This window comes from Falco peregrinus, chromosome 3, assembly GCF_023634155.1.
Source record: "Falco peregrinus isolate bFalPer1 chromosome 3, bFalPer1.pri, whole genome shotgun sequence".
Lineage (NCBI taxonomy): Eukaryota > Metazoa > Chordata > Aves > Falconiformes > Falconidae > Falco > Falco peregrinus.
The window spans coordinates 115,238,317-115,256,366 of record NC_073723.1 but is presented as its reverse complement, the minus strand read 5'-3'; the positions used below and the strand labels follow the sequence as shown (position 1 = coordinate 115,256,366).

Below are 18,050 nucleotides of genomic sequence, written 5' to 3'. Positions count from 1 at the left end.
ATGAAAGCAAAAACTCAAAAGCAAGTGAGCTTTCTGCATCTCTTGTTGCATAAGAAAAGCTGTTTTAGTTGACCTAAAAACCGACATTGAAAAACAGCCTCAACAGAGATGCTTTCCTCCTAGCTCTGTGGGCAGTTTGTAGCAGTTGCTACTGTTCTTGGAGAGCCATTCATGCAGTGGCAGCTGCAAGCCCTCTTCAAAACAGTTACTCCTTTGAGACTTGCTTCCCTTTTGCTTGATGGTTGGAGGAACCCTGCTGTGGAGACAAATAATTAGAAATAAAAGATGGCAGCTTAATGATTATTAGCTTCTTTCTGATGCAGCCTGCGGTAAATGCAGGGGTAAGATCTGGCTAGTGTGCATCTCAAAGCTGTTGCTGCATCTCTTGCTTGGAAGATTTACCGCGTACACCATGTTAACTTGCAGCCTCTGTGGACCTGCAGAATGTGCTGAGCTAACAGGGTTATGTTATTTATTTCAGTAACAAACCTTTCTCAGAGAGGATGACTTTGGGCAATTAGCTGTGACAGTGGCAACAGTTCAGATGAAGTATGCTTCCAGCCCTCTCCATCCGTACCCACAGCTTTCCTCTGCAACATCTGATTCCCCCCTCTGCCCTCCCCAGTACTTGGATTCTGCCATAAAGCTGAACTGCTTTGGGTTTTCTTTATAAAATGAGCATGGAAAGATAGGACCTTAAATAAAGCCTCAAAATGCCTTACTTCGTAAAGCTCCAGGAAAAACTGGCAGCAATGTGATGCTATCCTCTGGGATTTTGTCCTATTGATATTTCTCTTTTGGAAGCTCGTATCCATGACTGCCAGTTTCAGAGGTTAATATACCGCATTTCAACCAAGCTGAAAAGTCTTTTTTTTTTTTTTTTTTAATTTGTGATATGGAAATGCGCACCAATTAATCACTGTGCACCTGCAGAAATGCCTCTCAGCAGACGTTAGTGTGCCGTATTAGGTTGTGGGATCATCTGTAGAAAGGACTCGGTCTGATCCAGTTAGCAGCTTAAGGCAAACCCTGCAAGGTCCAAGGCGATAGCAGGCAGGGGAAGGAGCCTTGAACGAAGTGGTGCAGAGCTTCAGCTCTTATTTGTGGAAGAAATAAGGTAGCCCGTGCTCTGTTTAGAAGTTGTATTTGCTCTCCGTAGCTGAAGTCTTAATTAAATAAATGTTTGGTCTTGGCAGGTGTCCCTCGCTGATGTGCAGGTCTGGCCTGCAATAACAAACTGCCGCCTGTTGTCTGGTGCTGGGTTGACGGCTTGGGTGAATTTGCTGCCCAGCCGCTGGGATACAAGCAGTGTGTTAGTACAGACTAGAGGGGCACTCCCCCAAGTACTTCACTCTAACGTACTCCTAGGTACACATCGGTCCTAAATAAACCCTGGCCTTGAAACTTTCCTTCTCTGAACCAAATTGCTCTCAGTATTTTGAAGCCAAGGGATGGTCTTTGCCCAAAGGGAGAGCGTAATTGGTACGGAGTCAAATCCACGCTTGAGTAGCCCCTAGTGAAAGCTTCACCTAACTGGTTCCTTTGTGGGGAGAAGCTACAGTTCAAAACCACCTACCTGGTGTTACTTAAACAGACCAGAGCCGCCTCTCGCTGCAGTTTGACTTCTCATCCATGCAAGGAGTAAATCAGCCGCTGACGTCCTTTGTTTGCGGTATGGCTCTTCTGCCTCCCTGCCTTAGTCCTGGTCCCTAGGTGGCACTAACTGTTATTTTTGGGTTTATTTCAACACAGGCTGCATAGCTGAGCTTGTCCCCCGCTGAAGTGACAGCTGCGTCCCTGACCAAGCTGGCTGTTCTGTTTGGTTGAGGAGGCTGGCGCAAGGGCTTGAACTTCCTCCTGCTGCCCAACCATAGAGGTTTCCAGCAGTGTCTCCTGGAATTTATTAACGAGGGGCAGGGAGCCGAGCGCTCTTTGTGAGCACGCTCCTCTGTTTTCAGTTGTGTCTCATTTTCCCCAAGACTGCTAGGGGATGGAAATCTGGTAAATGCTTGAAATGAGGGAGAGCTCGCGATGTGACGGAGGTCAGCGTGGCTGTGGGCCAGCTGTGTCTCTTTGGGTGGCTGTTCGCGTGGTTCAGCCTGTTTCTCGGGCTGTTTCTGGAGCTCAGGCTCGTGCCACGCTGGTTCTGCCGTTTCCTGAGCCTGCACTGCTTACACTCACAACATTGCCTGTAATCTTTTCTCCAGGCTTTTTAAGCACTTTCCAGATCCTTTAAGTGCAGCCACTGGTACGTTTAATACTTCCTACCCATACTTAAGGGGAAAAGTATTTCTCTCTCAATGTAGAAACATTCACTATATGAAAACTCGATCCTGCAATCTGAAGCTGGCCTCCTCTAATCTTTAAATGGTGCATCTTGGCAGAAATGCGCTTTATGCACTGTCTCTAACCCCTGGAACAAAGCGGACTTTTCAGGGAGCTGTTCTTCCCTGCACTGGCATGCAGCCTGGAGAGAGCTGGTGCTCCTCTTCATCATCTATTTTATTCCTCCTCCTTCTTGGTGTCTTGCCACACAGCAGACTAGCTCCGACTCAAGTGAACATCAACTTCACACAGACTGAATAAACCCGTAATGGGAGCTTTTTCCATGAATTAACCAGATTCTGGGTGGGATGGGAGTTCCTGGGTGTCCAGGGTGAGTTGCCCAGCCACCCCCTCTGCCTTCCCCATCTCCCCAAAAGGCACATGCATAAGCCAGCCCAGTACCAAAAAGATGTAGTGGCTCAAAAAATGGATTCTTCTGCCCACGGGAAAGAACATGCAGTTTTAGTTTGGCAACAATGGCCTTCAAAGGGCACAACTCCTGCTGTTAAAACAACCAACAAAGGAAAACTCTCCAGTAGGAAACCACACAGAGAAGGATAGGAGAAGCAGCTTGAATTTAGCAAAACTGGAGGCTAGCTGCCATGATGCCAAGGGGAATTACAGTAGCAAAATCACTTAGTCTCTTTAACTATGGAGGGTGCTGCTTGGCCCTTTAATAGCTCGCTCAACAATGAATCGATTGTTGGTTTTGGAGAGTGCTGTGACAGGCTGGACTAGATTTAATCTTTGGTTAAATTCTTGATACGGAGCCAGGTGAGTGTAGATGTTCCAGGTTGCCTTCACTGTGCACACGTGTTGTAGCAAAGCAGTGCAGCGTGTTCTAGTTCTTCATGAAAATTTCTTGACTTTGCAATTCAGCCTGTCAGAGCCTTTTTCTGGCGGTGAATTCTGCTGTGCCTGCCACTTTGTGTGCTAAATCAAGGGGTGAGCGCGGGAGAGATGCAGCGTTAGTTGAAGCACCCCTTCCTTCTAGGTAAATCATTTACCTGAAATATCTTTGTTCTAGATCACTGTTTTACAGTGAAACAAACCTTGTGAAGTCGAAAGATTTCCTTTACATCCTGTGCTTTTGGTCTTAGCCAGATCAGCACTGCTGATGGTGACAGTACATCTCGGAAGAGGAGCCAAGGGCAGAGGGCCAGTAGCTGGCAAAACTGAGCCACCTGCTCTCCTCCCACCTTGTTTGCTCTTGTGAAATGGCTGCTGCTTTGGAGACTGTCACTTGCTAGCAAAGTGTGTGAGCGAGGCACATAAACCAAATATGCCTATCGTATGTGCACATACCTATGTGTAATATCGATGCAGCTGGCCCATTTAGAGCCATAGTGGATAAAGGATTCAGTTGACCAGCTTGTTTCTTTGTTTTCCTGGAACTTGGCATAATCCTGAGTATTTGTCTTCACCTTAAATCCTGTTTGCTTTGCGGGAGGGAGCACTGATACCAGTGTGATGCACAATTCCTTTGTTTAGATTGGGAATTCCTCGAGTAGAGAAGCTCCTTGGGGTGAGGAGAGGTCTGTGCAGCCTATTGTTGTACCAGTAATGCTCTAGGCAGGGTGTTCATTGGCACTGGTGTGAGCCAGGAGCCCAGTTTTACAGCAAATTCTACCAGAAGTGCATCCTGTGGGGGCCTGCACAGTGCTGGATCACCTTACAAATGATTGTATTTTCTTAAGAACTTACTTGAGCTGGATTTAATCTACTGTCTAGATGCTCTTAAGATGCTGGGGCACGTACATCTGAGCCGCTTGCTAGCTGCACACCCATGAAACAGGCAGAGGGTAGGGTTTGGCATCGTTCTCTGTTGTGACCCAGCTGATTTGCGCTGACTGAGTCCATTGGGATCTGAGCGGTTGCGAGTGGCTTTTCAGCTCGCAGGGAACAGCTTCTGCCTGAGAGACCACGAATACATGCCTAAAATGAATATAATTCCTCTCCTTATTCCTGTATCCAGCAGCTGAATACCAAGGAATCCTGCCTTATTAGAATATTTCTTAGTCTCTAATTGACTCCTATAAAGTGGCTTAAACCAGCTATAGCTGGGAGAGTTCTTTAAATATTTGCAATCCAGGCTTGGCATGGGGCAAACTGTTCTTATAGTGAAGAATTTAAGAAATTTCCATTACTTCCTATGGGATTTCAGAGGTCAGTCTGGGGCTGTGTAGGAAGGAAAAGGTTAGAAGCTAAGCCAGCGATTTACAGCAGAAGTGTGGTGTTGGTGGTGGTATTTCCATATGCAGAGGAGTGTTGCTTTTGTTTTCTTTATTCCCTTTTTCTGCTCCCCACAAAAGGATTGCTTTGGCCTAGGTTCAAATCCCCTTGCCCCAGAAGAACATTTTCAAGGCATGCTCGTGGTACAGACCATGCGCCTCTTTTCAGATCTGATGACTGTATTGCTCTTAAGTTTCTCCTGCCGTTTCTCTGGCCACTCTTGGCCATTTGTTTGGGGTCTGAAGAGCTAAAAGCGTCCTTTGCCCTTGTGCAGAGCGTGTATGGCAGCTTGCACTAGTGTTCCCTGTGGATAAATGGTTCACTTGGGAAATAATGGCTCAAAATATGGGAGCTGCTGCTCTCTATACTCAGATGCTGGCAGATGGAGTTGGGGATCATCTGGTGATCTGAGCATGGTGGATGACGTGCTGTGTGGTGTTAAATCACTGTTCTGATGTGAAGTTTTCGTTGCCCTTGTCTCTTTTCCATGTAATCTGCAATCTGCCTTTGGTCAGCATGCGTGCATGTTACAATGAAGCAGTGTGGGTTTGTTTGCTTGTTTTTCTCAATTGCAAGAAGCTGTTGCCAAGCCCTTGCATCCAGAAATTGTGGCTCCTTTGCTCTGTGGTTTTCTCCTTAAAGCCCCTTGGATTCACATTTCCCTTGTGACACAGCCTGTTTTCAGCCCATCCCTGGGTGAGCAGTAGCGAAGGTGGCATTTGTTGTGGTGGATCAGCACCAGACATCTGAGCCCTTCATTCACAGCCTGGGCAATTAACATGCGTTAATTTAATGCCGTTGGGGAGTGAAGTTGGAGCTTCAGGGCTTGTTTCAGGGGAGCTGCCTGTCTCTGGTGTAGGAGCAGCGACTTAACAGCTGCCAGACCTTTCCTAGCCTGTGTCTTTGAATCAGATGTGCTCATCTGAATCCGAGGAAACCACCAGATAGTCCAGATTTAAGGCGAAAATACCTCTCTTCCGTCCCATTAAGGGGCTTGTTGCAAGCGGTCTCAGCACTGAGGCAAGGGAAGCTGCACCATCGTGTATGTCTTGGCAGAGCCATGTCATAGACCCATAGAGGGGAAGGGGTCAATAGCTGTGAGAAGCACGTTAAGTTTTTCTAGAAAATGGGGTTTGTTTGGCTCCTATTTAGCACAAGTGTGCTTATCACTGCGTCGGTACTAGTGAAGGCTTCGGTGTGAGGATGCAGCCATCCCAACCAGGGCATGCGTCAGCCCAGGGTGTTACCTGCTGACAAAGGGCTAGGACATTTGCTCTTAATGCAAGGAGAACAAAGTGCCTGATCACTTAATTCTCTTTGGGAGACACAACGGAGATGCCACACATCTTTTGGGGTTGTGTAAATATTTGAGAGGGATTTGGTCCCCCTGAAGCCGACTGGGCTGGCACTGCCTCACTGGAGCTCCGTGGAAATGCTGACAAGAGGCTGGGGAGCATTTTGTTCCAGTGTATGTGGCGAGGGGAGCCGGACGGCTCTGTTTGACAAAAAAAAAGCCTTATAATTTGGCTGTAGGTGAGGCAGAGCCACTCGGTACGGTTGGGCGCAGGGTTGTGGAGTGGCGAGCAGGTCAGTCTCCCCGGCGGGGTTTTGCACATCTTGTTGACCTCGGTCAACTCGCCATCTCGGCTGGGCCAGTACCTGGCTCCCAAAGGCCTTTATTTTTTCAAATATAAGAAAGCCCCAGGAACGTACGTCCCCCTGCCCCGGGTCCTCCTGTGTGAGCTGGGCCACAACTTTCTGTATTTAAAATCTAGGTCACGGAGGGAGGGGAGCGCAGCCCGCTGCCGCTCGGCGTTACCGGCAGGCCGGGCCCCTCCGGCCCCTTCCCTACCGGTTACGGGCGGCGGTGACTGATCGCGGCCCCCTTCCCCCGCCCCAACCCCCTCCCCCACACCGGCTTAGCGCCGGGCCGGCAGGGAGGGCTGCCGGTAATCCCGTCACTCCAGCCCCCCCTCCCGGGGCGTTCTGCCGCCGAGCTGAGGGAGGCGGCCGGGCCGCGGCGCCTGAGGGCCGCCCGCGGGCGCGGAGCCCCGGCCGTGAGGGAGGGAAACGGGGTGGGGGGGGGGGGTTGGGGGGCGATGAGGGGGCGCGCGCTCCCGCTGCCCCCACCCTCCCCGCCAGCCGCCGTTTCTCCCGCGCCAATAGCGGCGCGGCGCTGGCGGCCCGCCCCCTGCTCTGGGCCAATGGGAACTTACTACAGTGTTGTGGGCGGGGCCGGGGCCGGGCGCAGCGCAGCGCGCAGCGGGGCGGGCCGGGCGCGGAGCTGAGCGCGGAGCGGAGCGGCCCCGCCGTGCGGCACCGGGGGCTCTGCGCGGCCCGGCGGCAGGGCGGCAGGGAGCGGGGGCGGCCTCGCGGGTAAGTGCGGGCCGGGAGCGCGGGTGCGCGCGCGCGCGGTTGTTGCGCGTGCAAGCGGCGTGTCGGCGCGTGCCCGCGGTCCCCGTGCCGTGGGCTTCGCGTGCACCGGGTGTGCGCGCCCGCGCTTGCGCGGCGTGTAGCGGTGCATGCACGCGGTGCGTGTGTTCACGTGCGTGCGACCCGCGCCTCTGCGCGGGGTGTGCGTGTGCAGGGGCTGCGCGCACCTCCCTGCGCGGAAAGGATGCGTGTGCGCGGGGTGCTTGCACACGCAGGGCGCTTTGCGCGGGCAGCGGGGGTGTGCGGCGTGTGCTCGCTGCGGTCTCTGGTGCATGTGCGTGTGCAGCCTGCGTGTGTGCACGGTGCATCCGTGTTTGCGTGGCGTGTCCGTGTTTGCACGGTGTAGCGGAGTGTGCGTGGCGCATCCGTGTTTGCAGCGTGTATCCGTGTGTGCGCGGCGCGGTGTGCAAGCTCTCTGCGGGGGTGCGTGATGTGTCATGGAGAACTGGAAGCCAAAAGGCTGAAGCTCAGCCGGAGACACATTCTGCAGGAGGTGAGAAATAGGGGGGACGCGGCAGGACGGGGGAACACAGCGTGGGGGATCTGGCACCCAGCGCCCCCCATTGCAGGGGCGGTGGGTGCCCAGGGCTGCTGGTAGCCCAGCTGGGATCCCAGTTCTGCCCGGAGTCCATTGTCCTGGAGGAGGAGGAGGAATGAGACATGGCGGGGAAGGGCACTGGGCTCTGCAAACTGGCGGGGCCCCGCTCGCCCACCGTGGGATGGATGTGGGTGCTGTGGTCTGGCACCGGCTGGGCGAAGGCTCATTGTGCATCCCAATTCCCTCAGAATTCCAGCTCAGGAAAACACCTCGGCCCACTGGGAAGCAACGCTCTTCAGCTAAAAGGATTTTCCGCCAAGGCGTATGTTTATTTTTTCTCTCTGGCAAGGCAGCGTGTACAATGGGAATGACTCCACCGGGTCCAGAACGAGTTAAAATTGTGCCCTGACCGCGTCTGCCAGTGCTGTGCCTGGAGCCTGGAGCATCTTGAGCCCCAGTGCTGGAGCATTTCTTGGGGAAAATGAACTTGCAACCCCTTTGTGCCCCGGGGGGGCTGCGTGCATTTTGGGGGGGCTGGTCCTGGGCAGAGGCCAGTGGCCCCCCTGGCTGTGGGTGTGTAAATGCTTGTTTAGGAATTGTACGTCCAGCTGCAAAGAGAAAATTTTTTAAGAGACACTCCAAATTCTGGGGCAAGTGTTGTGCTGGAAATCATAGTTCAGTTATAATTCAGTACTCTGGGTTAGAATTTGATTAAGGTACTGGTGACAATACAGAGAAGCAAAGCAAAATCTTATTTTTGAGCAACAGCACAAAACTAATTTTTGCTTTACCTTGCTGTTTGTATTTAGGATTTTGAGGCTTTCCACGTACGCTAGGTTTTGTTTGCGTGAGTTAGGCAGATCTGGAGGGTTGGTCCTTTTAATTAATTGATTCTTATTTTACAATTGTGTTAGTGAATGTACAAGCAATCCTGGGAAGGTCTCAGGGGAGGAGAATAGAGCCATGTATCAATGGGAGACGCGGAGGGGCTCCGACCTGGCTGCTATCGCTGTTCCTTGAGGTGATGATGCCATGGAGTGCAGTTCCTTTCACAATTAGCTGACTGGCATGTTGCTGCCCCAGGAGCTGCTCCCTTCCCTTGAAAGGGTTGGTTGTGTTGTTTGTGTGGTGTGGTTTGTTTTTTGTTTTTTTTTTTTTTTGTAATGGCTGGCACAACCGTATTTTTAATTTATTGAAGGTTTTCCTGCGGTGTCGTGGTGGTGGTGAGCAGGGCTGTCCTGCTTGCAGTGTATGTCAGGTGCCAGTGCTGCTGCTGCACTTGATGTTTATTTTTTTACATCACAGTGCCAACCTCTAGCAACTTCAGTTATGTTGCTGTGACGATTTTGAGTGTTGGCTGTGATTTAAAAGCCAGCGGGGTCTTTTGCATATCTCTGCTGACATGGCCTCAATAAAGAAGGTGAGGATTTTCTGGGATTCCCATGGACAAACATAATCTGCTGCAGAAGGTAAATATCAGGATAAACAGCACTCCTTACCTTTAAAACTCAATTAGAGCCTTATGAGACAGAGAGAAGGATGATATTCCTGCCCCCCCCCCCCCCCCCCAATAGATTATTTCCTGTATTGGTCTAGGTTAGAAGCAGAGGAATTATCTGTGTTTTCATCCGATCTCATAATTGCAATTTAAAAGGAGCTCTTAGCAGAAGCAGGGTTTGATGGGCAGCAGTCTCTTGGGTGCTCCTGGCCAGGGCGAGGGGAGGAAGGACTGCTCTCAGCCTGTTCCAAAACACCGTATGTTCCCAGATCCTAAAAATGCTTTAGACATTGATCCCCCAAATCTACGGCTTCTGTCTGCGGCTGCCAAGCGCCCGCGTGCTCCGCATGAATGGACGTGGTATTTTCACTTGACAGCATTTGATTTTCAGAAAGCGGTAAAACATCTCTCTTCTGACACCCCATTTACTGCTTGTTGAGCAAATATTGGAATTGATGGGAGGTCGGCTGGTAGGTACGTGGCTTCTCTAGCGTGCAGCCATGTTTACAAATTCATTCATTAGTGATCAAAGTGTTGCTGTGCCGGGGTAGCTTGCGGGCTTCCAGCCATGGGATGTTGGGATGCTCCGTGTGCTTTGATATGTTGATGGGTGGATGATGATGCTGGGGATGTGGCTGGTAACGTGCTGCTGACGGAAGGCAGTGGCTCTCTACTAGGTTTTCACCAGGAGTTATTCAGCATCTTGGAGGAGTCTTGGATTTTTGGGGTCAGCAGGCAAAACCCTGGCTCCTCATCCTCTGGGCGGTTCGGTGGAGGTGTTGGCTGTGCGTCCACAGCATCTGGCCAGGAGTTTCTCATTAAACATCTTTCCTTGTGTTCCCTAATGAGGGGTGTTTGGTGAGAGCCTCTTCATTTGCGGAAACCGTGACAGTACCCATTCTGCTGCAGAGCGGGTTTTTCTTCATCCTCTTAATGCCACATTGCATTTATTTCTTGGAAAAAGCCCGAGAAGTTGGTGCTGTGTCCGTGGTGCGTGGTGGGAGCTCTGGGCTTTCTCCAGGTGTCTGGGCCAGGGGATCTGCAACAGAGGAAAAACCCAGGGGAGTGGGTGGCGGAGTGGGTGCTTCCCACTGTGCTGCTGCTGGAGATGTGCGTGGGTCTGCAGGTGGGGAGCCCGAGCTGGGCTGTGTGTCCTGCTGCCCTGGGTGAGTGCCTGGACTTGCTCTGCTTGCTGCAGCTGCTTTTACATTCATGGTAATAAGCTGTGATGAATCAGAGATGTTGCTTTAATAAAGTAAGTCTTTGAGGGGCCTGTGGCAGCCCTTATTTCCTTTTATAAAAAACTTACTTTGTGCTTTTAAACTCTGCTGCGGATCTGCTGGTTTCTTCCTGACTGCAGTTCACCCCCATGCAACTTTTCTGGAGCAGAAGGAATGGCAGATCCTCGGATTGTTCAGACTCGGGGCTGTGTTTTGTTGCTGTCGTGTGCATCTCTCTGGGGAAGCTTGATGTGAAGCTTTGCACCTCAAGTGGAAATTGCACTCTGGGCTTGGTGATCTTTTACAATGTTTGTTCTGCTTTCTTGGTGCTTGGCTTTTGCTGTAATCTTGTGTAGATTAAGCAGGTGGCTATATGTAAAGATTTCACCCCATACTTCTCATCTGCTACGTTGTTTTGATCAGTACTGTGGTTCCTTAAGTTGCAAAGAACTGTAGGATGCGGCATAGCAGGGATTTATCTTTGTCCGTTGGATGGATTAGGTGGGAATGTTCATGGCTTGTACTTAATCCAGATTAATATTATTAGTTTCTTTACGTTCAGTCGGTTGTTTACGCTTGTTTTCTGTTTATGTGAATTTTTGCTTGTGTAATGCTGCTAACATTATGTATTAAAAGCAAATACTTTTAATTTGTCTCTGTAGATGGACTAAATCCTTCCCCCTCCCTTTTTTTTTTTTTTTTTTTTTTTTTTTAATGAAGCAGTTCCACAGAGAGGAAAATTGCATGGGCTTGCGGGGGGGTGTTTCAAGAAATCATACTCTTCCAGGGCACGCTCCTCCAGACCCCACTGTGTTTCTGGTATGGGCTTTTTAAACAAATTCGCATGCCAGCTTGCTTTAGCTGCTGTGCTCAGAGCAAACGTCTGCAGCAGTGCTTTATGATTTATAATTTATTACAGCACTTGAACTCCGGTGCTTTTGGAGGGGACTGAGTGTTTTGTATCTCCCTGGTCTCAGTGCAGAGCCTGGAAGGCGTAGGAAGAGCAGCAGCTCTGGGGAGCGTTTCTGCTCACGGCGTGTTTCTGGCAACGCGGGTGTTGTGGAGAGTGGTCCTTTCCATCTCTTGGTGAGGGTGAGTGCCATGGGATGTCAGCCGGGCTTTCCAGCAGGTTCACACCACGAAGTAACATCCTCGGTGGCCACCCGAGGAAAACCCTGCGCTTGGAGAGGAGCCTTTGTTCTGCCCGAACCAAGGTCCTTCTTGCGGTGATCAGGTCAGCCCGAGTTGTAACGGCAGCAGAATGCACCGTGGATGGAGCCCTGCAGCTGGAAGCGTGGTTTGGAAGCAGCAGGAGAAGATCTGGGCTAGTTAGCTGTTTCTATGAAAAACACAATTCCTTTGAACCCGCGGGTCACCGGTTGTAGGCTGATTATTTCCTCCCCTTCCCCGCCCCATGTAATGCGTGTGTGTGAGAGAGATAATTAAAAGCTTTTAGTTAAATAAATAACTAAGCCGCTCACGCGGCTTTATAGTAGAATTGCAGAGTCAAATGCTCGGAGGTAGAAGATGGCGTGTGCATCCCCTCTGCTCTTCCGAGCGAGCGCAGACCAGCGCGGTCTCCGTGTGTGATCGCACTCGGGCTTTGCCCCCACAGGGCTTGCGTACTGCTAAGTATAAACGAAAGCTGCCCGCTAAGTGGGGACAGTCCTGTCCCATTGTGGACGGGGCCTCGGGCTGTATTTATTCCCTGTTATTCAAACTCTGCTCGGGAGGATTAATAATTCCTGCCCGGGTTCATCTGCCATGCCTGCGTGCAAATGAATCAAAAGATGGTCTTTGCAATTTGCGTGTGGATGCTTCGGGACAGGTAATGGTGTAAGCATTGATGGGCAGTTTGGTTTTATCCCTTAGATGTGGAGCGTGGTGGAACGTTTTATATTCAAGGGTTCTGCCTTTGTGAGCTGCCCGCAGTGCCTCCAGCCAGGCACTCGGAAAATGAGAAACACGCAGCTGGTGGCTCCATTCCTGGGGAGTTTTAAGAGTCGTTCGTCACTGGAGCAGCGGCTCGTTCATGGAAGGGTAAAAATCTGTCAGGTCCAGATTCAGCTGCCATAGCTCGGAAATGTTTCTCCTCCTGCAACCCTGCCTTCCTTGCTGCCTTCCAGTTCCTGAAACAAAGGGTAAGAGGGCCCTACCACCAAATATTCCTGATCTCCCCTCTTGAGGAGAGGGTCGGAGGAGAGCAGGGTGCCCTGGGGCTTTACGGGAAGATGCACATTTTAGCAGGTGCAGAGGCAGCTCCGTCTGGTGTTCTGCAGCCTGACAGACCCCCCCCAACAGAAACTGCTGGTCTGTCTTTTAAACACTGGCTTCTGCATGCGGGTAGTTTCTTAGTCCTGCTTGCAAACACGCTGATCCCATCAGCATCATTTGATGTGCACATCACTGGTTAGAGACAGGAGCCGGTGGGACCCTGCGGGGACGCAGCCCCTTGGGTGGACAGGGAGAAGAGCAGTGGCGGGCCAGGGAGCCTCCTGGTCTTTGTGCAGGTGGAAACACAGCTGTTCGTTTTGGCCAAAAAGTCTTAAAATGCAGTGTTAGGCTGAAGTTTTCTGTCTTAGGTACCTGTTTTACAACCATTGGCAGCGATTGACATGTAAGATGGAAATTGTATGTTTAAATTGTGTGGGGGACTGTTGGTGTGAGGTCAGAAGAAATGCCAGCTAACCCGTGTGTCTGTTTCTCCCGCATGAGTTGCGTGTAAGCGTATAGAGGCGGTAAAAGAAGCTGTCTATAAGATAAACATGCCCTTACACAGGCAGATGGCAGAGGATGTGTTCCCAGGCTTCTTGTAGGAGGAAGGGGTCATGTCCCATGCAAGAAAACAGCATTTTTAGGATCCTCGGTAGCAAGTATTAAAATTTGAGCAGTGAGAAACCAGGTGAGGTGAGTCCTGGGCACTGCCTTGTGTCCCTCCATCCCTCCTGGGGGTGTACCCTCCCAAGGATGTCCCTCCATCCCTCCCAGGCAGTGCCAGTGCTGCCCCCATGTCCCTCCATCCCTCCTGGGGTTGGTGCCGGCGGCCGATGCTGATATCGGCTGATGCTGATATCGTTGCTTTTTTATCTCCAGCTGCCAACTTGAAAGTGAGTATGTGTGGTGAGAAGCTAGTGAAAGTCTCGGTGAATAAGCACATCGCGTAGCAGTACTGTAAAACCTGAGTGTGGGCTGCCTGGTTCAGCTGCTGGAATAACTGCCATCTAGGTACACGTTGGGAATGTTTGGGGCTTGGGGAAGGGTCTGGCTGCAGAGAAAAATGACAGTTTTCAGCTGTTTGTCCATAGTTCTAGTCAAAAGGGTTTAAGGACCCCCAAGCTTTCTTGGAGAGGGGGAAAAACTAGGGAGAGAAACTGATTTGGGAGGGGATAACACAGGCTAAAAAGATGTTGCTTTTCTGTCGGTTTTGATGTGCACCTGGGCCCCCTGGGGTGTTTAAAGGTGATGGAAAAGAGCTCTTGCAGATGCCCAGGTTAGTTGAGTTAATTACACGGATCAGCTGACTCCATTCTTCAGGAGTTTCTGAAAAATAATTCAGTAGTGCAGAGGATGGGTGCAGGATGGACCCTGGAGAAGGGGGTTTGTCTGCGGTGAAGCCAGGGGGAGCATTGGGTGTGATTGCATCAACGAGGGAAGGGTGTGCTGCCGATAGCGTGGGGAAATGGCCATGTGCTGAATTCATCTGACTTCAGCAGCCTCCGATACCGTTTCCAGTGTGTTTCGTTAGAGGAAATAATTTCTTTAGACTTCTTGTTGAGGGTTTTTTTTTTTTGTTGTTGCTGTTGTTGCTGTAACTGCTGCTTCTGTTATTTCCCTCCTGTCTACCTAGATGCTGTCTTCAGAAAACACTTCCTTTGTTTATAGGCAGCAGTGTCTGGTTTGTTTGCTCCCGCCTGTCTCTTTGCTTCCCTTCCCTCCCCCAGGAAACGGTGGAGAAAAGCTGGAGGTGGCTGATGAGGTTAGAGCAGCCGTCGCGCCCGTCCCAGGGCAGGGATCCCATCCCATCGTGCGTCCCTGCCCCTCTCTGCAGCGTGGTTTGGGATGCTTCGCCCCCTCGTTAGAATCGGTAATGAGAACCCAAGGGGCCAGCAGGAAAGAATGACCTTTTTCCCCTCTGCTTGCATACCGGAGCCAGTATTTTGTCAATTTTATTTTGCTTCTGAAGTGAGATGCGTTGAGTAGCCGGTGTCACCCATCCTCTCAGTTTTGGGGCACTGATGCAGAAAATGTTCCTCAGTTGCGTTCAGGTGCACCCGACCCCCACCTGCAGATGCACCTGAACAGTGTCTTGGGTGCTGGCCGGGCAGCCAGCAGTGGCTGGGCGGCGTTACTGGCATCGTATTTTGCAGCTACTGCTCTTGGTTTATTTAAAGATGATGATTGGCTCTCTTCCTCTGACCTGATGGTGACAAATGGTGATATTCCTTTTGTAAAGATGTAGTTTATTAAAAAAAAGTTCCCACCGTATGATGAATAGAGAGGGAGAGCTCGGGGAAACTGAATCTATTAGTGTTATGTGCCTGCACGCCTCCAGAGGCAGGAACGGGACTAGATAATGAACGTGAGAGATGACTTAAGCAAAGCAAGGAGCCTTGCAAGTACACTGAGATTTGGTATTTCGCTGTGACACTTTTCTTACAGCTTTATTTCTTTCTATAATTGAACTGGACTCTGCAGCATGAGTATTGCTTGATTATTGCCCTGGCGGGGTGGTTCAGGCTGCATGATCCATGCAGTGCTCATCGCAGAAAAGGCTGGCGATCTAGTAATGCAAATACTTGATGCAAAAGCTTAAACTTTTTTCTCCTTTTGTTTTTTTGAGGTAGATGCACAGCTGCACCTCTGCCAGCGGTTAGGTTCGTTGCACACCCGGGTGAAGCGAGCGGCAGGGCTGGTCGGTGTAGGGAGGCCTGGCAGCACCTGGTGCCCGGGCATCAATCACGCACGGGTGGAGGGGGTTGTGAGGTTTGCACAGAGCTCGGCGGTGGCTTGGCGAGGTGCAAGCCTGGCTGCAGGGTTAGCTTTGTTTGCTGGGCTAGTGCTGCCGTTGGAAGTGGTTGCACATTAACTATTTCTCATGATTTCTCATCGCCAGTGGTTGTAAATCACTTGCATAGTAGGAACAGGCGCAAAAAGCCTTCAGCCTGGGTTTTGCTGTGCAGCACACCACCTCCTGCCTGGCGCTCCTAAGTTGAAAACAGAATTGTAAGGAAATAAAGGACTGTGCCCTTTTGATGCACGAACTAGAAAATCAACTGAAAAACTGTTGGTACGTCTTGCTCATCTCAGAAACATTTTAACCTTCTGAAACTTGTCACACTGGCAAAAAAACAAGTAGTGATTAGTTATACTGAAACTAAAGTTTGATCAGTTGTAACTTTTGTAGCACTTCAGCTTTACCACTAGAAAAATGCCTCCGGATAGGTGAAGAACATTTGTTGTTTTACTGAAAACACCCGTGGTAATAAACTTTATCACAATCTGCTGAGGGTGGAGAGGACATAGGCTGAAGTCACAGCCACGCATCTCTGAAGTAGGAGATTTGTGGGCGAGTTGTTCCTGTGTACTTCAAGGATCTGCTTATTTTTCCCCCTGCGTTGAGTACCCTGCTCCGCTTCAGCAGACACACTCCCTGAGGAAATATTTTGAGACATTTCTTTAAAACGAAAATAAAAGCAAGGGGAGAAAAGAACAAGCCTCTCCGTATTCCTTCAGTTGGAAAACATCATCAGAGCTTTTCTAATGGAGCAACAGCATTTGGGATTTATGAAAACAGTGCAGAAATGCAGCCAGCTGCACCCCGCGAGGTTGAGCATCGTCTCAACATCCCTACGTAAGCCAAGCCCAGCAGTCACTCGGTTCCTCCTCTCTGGAGGAAACAGTGACTGGGAAACATGCAGTTTTCATCTGCCTTTCTGAGTTAACCTCCTTCCCTTGCGCTTCCCCCCCCCCCCCCCCCCCCCCTTTTTACAGTGTTTTTGCCTAGTCACAAGGTGTTTCATGGGTGCAACCAGTTTGGGTGCTGCGAGTCAGAGAGGTTTGGGAATGAGTCACCAGAGCTCAGGATGGGCCAAGTTTCTTGAAAACAACCTGGGAGCACAAGTGTAAAATTAAGGGTTGACTCCAAGACACAAAAGGATCCAGACTTGGTATTGGCAGCTATGAGCTCTTTTCATGGTGCTTTGGGAAATAATGCTTGAAATTTGTTGCTTTCTTTTAAAGAAAGATCTGTCTTTGCCTCAAGCAGTGAATTATCATTTTTTACCAATGCAAATCAGAAAAAATTCAGCTTGGAGCAGTGCAGATATTTGATTTTTAAGTCGATCGTTCGTCACACAAGTAATGAGCCACTGTGGTGCCTGGTGCGGCCCCTTATGGCTTTGTAGGATTGTAGTGATCATATATGTGATTTGCATTTATTACGAGGAAAAGTGGATTGTGGCGCTTGCGTTTTAGTAGGCAGACTGTCTTTTTGCTTGAATCACTCTAGATGAGGATGTTTGTGTTTCACCTGAGATCCACCCATCTCTTTCATTAAACAAGAACGTTTGGTATATGCCACCAGCAGTAAAAGCCTGTGCCGCCGTTGCCTCATTCCTGGTCGCAAGAGCACGTTTATGTTTGTGTAGCGTATTTTAAACCATGCTGGAAGTCAGTTTCGCTGCTTAAAATGAACTCCTTTTGGAAACTAACAGCTCACAGGGTGACCACTAATTGACTTAATTGCTCTTCTTAATATTAAATATACTGTGGATTAAAAAGGCACATTCTGCTGCCCCAAAGTGCTCGACCAAAGCGGTCCCAGATGCACGTGAGTCGGCCACGTTCCCTGTGTCCCCACGCGGGCACATCCCTGATGTGAGCAGTCTGTGCCACCGCGGTGCTCCCTGCCCCTGCTCCAGTGGGGTCCTCAAGCCCTGCTGAGCAAACCTGTGGTGAGATGGGTTTCTATCAAAAAAGCTTGTGTTTGGCAAGGGCTGGGAGCAGAAACGAAGCACGGAGAAGAACGATTTACCTCTTTATTTTCCTCTTGTATGTAGAAGAAGCCTAGCACTGACCTTCCTGCTGCTGTCAAGAGCGAGTTTTGCAGTGCCGTTCATGAAGCACTTTGAAAGCCTGCTGCACCATGCAAAGAGAAACGCATGTTAAAAAGAAATAAAACATCTAATAATTAAAAAATTAGTAGATAATTGTGCTAAAGCAGTATTTCCTTCTGGCGTATAGCTGTTTCACATAAGTGGCACTGCATCAGTCCTTTGCACAACAGATATCTATTTTTAGAAAGGAAAAAAAGAGACCAAAGTTTACGGGATCTTTCTCAAAATCTGACAGAAGGATGTCTTGCAGCGGGGTGATTATTAAATCTGAGCAATGTGAGTTGCAAAATAACTTCTTGCGCCGCTGTCTGCAGATGCCAATGCATTTGTGAAGGCTTTGCAAGCTGCAGAGGGTTGCTGTGGGCTGCTCCCCAAGGCTGGTGATGTGCCCCCCTGTACCCGGACCCTGCAGCGGAGAGTTGTTTTGGGTCCTACCTCCCAGATCTGCTGCTAATGCCAGAATGGGCTCAGTTTGAAGTGACCTGTGCTTGGAGGGAGGTGGTTTTCAGGCATTTCTCCTGAAATGTCTGGGGAGTTTGGGGTCTCCATCCTCCTTTTTGTGAATGGTTTGCCAAAGGCACTTGCAACTTACATGAATTTACGCGGCACTGGCTGCCGATGCTATGTGTGCCCTGCATCTCAGAGGCTGCCGGGTTCAGGTCACCAGTGCTGAACTGGTGCGGTGTTTT

General features: G+C 50.2%; 1 protein-coding gene across 5 annotated transcripts in view; it reads left to right on the top strand.

Annotated features, from left to right (window-relative positions):
* The window catches only part of EPB41 (erythrocyte membrane protein band 4.1), a 96,573-nt gene that overhangs the window by 12,234 nt on the left and 66,289 nt on the right, over positions 1–18,050 (top strand). Inside the window, exon 1 of one of the 5 annotated variants that reach the window (XM_055798456.1) lies at positions 6,799–6,933. The exons of 3 other annotated variants lie outside the window; for them this stretch is intronic. The gene's annotated coding sequence lies outside the window, so the exon portion shown is untranslated. Of the gene's footprint in view, positions 1–6,798; positions 6,934–7,339; positions 7,484–18,050 lie in introns of those variants that run through there. One more of the 5 variants, XM_027787994.2, reaches the window with a different exon arrangement.